The sequence below is a fragment of the Arachis duranensis genome, chromosome 10 (genome assembly GCF_000817695.3).
Source record: "Arachis duranensis cultivar V14167 chromosome 10, aradu.V14167.gnm2.J7QH, whole genome shotgun sequence".
NCBI lineage: Eukaryota > Viridiplantae > Streptophyta > Magnoliopsida > Fabales > Fabaceae > Arachis > Arachis duranensis.
In genome coordinates, this window is record NC_029781.3 from 61,746,032 (window position 1) to 61,748,731 (window position 2,700).

General features: G+C 31.1%; 1 non-coding gene across 1 annotated transcript; it reads left to right on the plus strand.

Moving 5' to 3' along the window:
- The first annotated feature begins 415 nt into the window (after nucleotides 1–415).
- On the plus strand, nucleotides 416–523 carry LOC127743437 (small nucleolar RNA R71). The gene has a single exon (XR_008004829.1). It is a non-coding gene; the product is annotated as a small nucleolar RNA R71 (small nucleolar RNA).
- Nucleotides 524–2,700: the final 2,177 nt, after the last annotated feature.

Consider the following 2,700-nt stretch of genomic DNA (forward strand, 5'->3'; position numbering starts at 1 on the left):
TTGAGTGTACCATGTTGATGGCGCCATTGATGATCACAATTTCGTGCACCACAAGGTTATCAGGATCATAAGCTTCTTCTTCAGAAGATGCCTCTTTAGTACTGTTGGATGCATTTTGCCATCCATTCAGACTTTGGGAAATCATGTTGACTTGCTGAGTCAACTTTTTGTTCTGAGCTAATATGGCATTCAGAGCATCAATCTCAAGAATTCTCTTCCTCTGAGGCGTCCCATTATTCACGGAATTCCTCTTAGAAGTGTACATGAACTGGTTATTTGTAACCATGTCAATAAGTTCTTGAGCGTCTGCAGGCGTTTTCTTTAGGTGAATGGATCCACCTGTAGAATGGTCTAGTGACATCTTAGAGAAATCAGACAGACCATAATAGAATATATCCAGAATGGTCCATTCTGAAAGCATGTCAGAAGGACACCTTTTGGTCATCTACTTGTATCTTTCCCAAGCTTCATAGAGGGATTCACCATCTTTTTGTTTGAATGTCTGAACATCCAATCTAAGCTTGCTCAGCTTTTGAGGAGGAAAGAATTTAGCCAAGAAGGCTGTGACCAGCTTATCCCAGGAGTCCAGGCTATCTTTAGGTTATGAGTCCAACCATGTTCTAGCTCTGTCTCTTATAGCAAAAGGGAAAAGCATGAGCCTATAGACTTCAGGATCTACTCCATTCGTCTTTACAGTCTCACAGATCTGCAAGAACTCAGTTAAAAACTGATAGGGATCTTCTGATGGAAGTCCATGAAACTTGCAGTTTTGTTGCATTAGAGCAACTAGTTGAGGTTTCAGCTCAAAATTGTTTGCCCCAATGGTAGGGATTGAGATGCTTCTTCCATCAAACTTGGAAGTAGGTGTAGTATAATCACCAAGCATCCTCCTTGCATTATTGTTGTTAGGTTAGGCTGCCATCTCCTTCTCTTATTCAAAAATTTCAGTAAGGTTGACTCTACATTGTTGTAATTTGGCTTCTCTTAGTTTCCTCTTCAGAGTCCTTTCAGGTTCAGGGTCAGCTTTAACAAGAATGCCTTTTTCCTTGTTCCTGCTCATATGAAAGAGAATAGAACAAGAAATGAAGAGAAGAGGAATCCTCTATGTCACAGTAAAGAGGTTCCTTATTGTTAGTAAAAGAAGAAAGGAAATAAAAAAGGAGAATCCAAATAGAAGGGTGAGGATAGGGGTAGTGATTTGAGATGAAGAGAAGTGTTACTGAATAAATAAATAAATAGAAGAAGAAGAGAGAGACAGAATTCGAAAATCAATTTTGAAAAAGGGTTAAATGATTTTCAAAAATTAAGATAAGAAATAAAATTAAAATTAAAATTTAAAATAATTAATTAAATTAAGAATAATTTTGAAAAAGGGGGAGATATTTTCGAAAATTAGAGAGGGAGAAGTAGTTAAGTTATTTTGAAAAAGATAAGAAACAAACAAAAAGTTAGTTGGTTAGTTGAAAAAGATTTGAAGATATTTTTGAAATTAAAGTTTTTTTTTTGAAAAAGATAAAATTTTTGAAAAAGATATGATATAAAAGATATGATAAAAAGATATGATAAGAAGATAAGATAGAAAAGATATGGTTTGATATAAAAGATAGGATAAGATAGATTTAATTTTTAAAATTAAAATTAATTACTTAACTAACAAGAAACTAAAAGATAAGATTCTAGAATTTAAAGATTGAACCTTTCTTAACAAGAAAGTAACAAACTTTAAATTTTTGAACCAATCACATTAATTGTTAGCATAATTTTCGAAAATAAAGATAAAATTAAGAAAAAGATTTTTGAAAAATAATTTTTAAAATTTTCGAGAAATAGTAAAAAAAAATGAAAAAGATATGATTTTTGAAAAAGATTTTGAAAAAATAAAATTTTTGAAATTGAAAATTTGACTTGACTTACAAGAAACAACTAATTTTAAAAATTTTTGACTAAGTCAACTCAAATTTTCGAAATTTTGAGAGAAAAAAGGAAAAGATATATTTTTTATTTTTGAATTTTTTAATGATGAGTGAGAAAAACACAACTATGACCCAAAACATGAAAATTTTGTATCAAAACACATTATGCATGCAAGAACACTAAACTTAGAAATCTTTAATGCTTAGAAAATATGAATGCAAAGATGCACATGAAAAACAACAAAAGACACAAAATAAGAAAACATCAAGATCAAACAAGAAGACTTGCCAAGAACAACTTGAAGATCATGAAGAACACCGTGAATGGATGAATTTTTTGAAAAAATGCAAGAATAATATGAATATGCAATTGACACCAAACTTAAAAATTGACTCAAGACTCTAACAAGAAATACAAAATATTTTTGGTTTTTATGATTTTATGATTTTTTTGGATTTTCTTTTATATTTTTCGAAAAACATATAGGAAAAAGAAAGTAATGAATCCAAAGTCCTCAATCAAAATCTTGTGAATTAGCCATGGCTTAATAGCCAGCCAAGCTAAAACATGTTATATAAAACTCTAGGATTCATTCTTGAAAACTCTGAAAATTTTCGAAAACAGGTGAGAAATTTTGAAAAATATTTTGAAAACTTTTTGAAAAGAAAATAAAAAAGAAAATTACCTAATCTGAGCAACAAGATGAACCGTCAGTTGTCCATACTCGAACAATCCCCAGCAACAGCGCCAAAACCTTGGTGCACGGAATTGTGATCATCAACAATG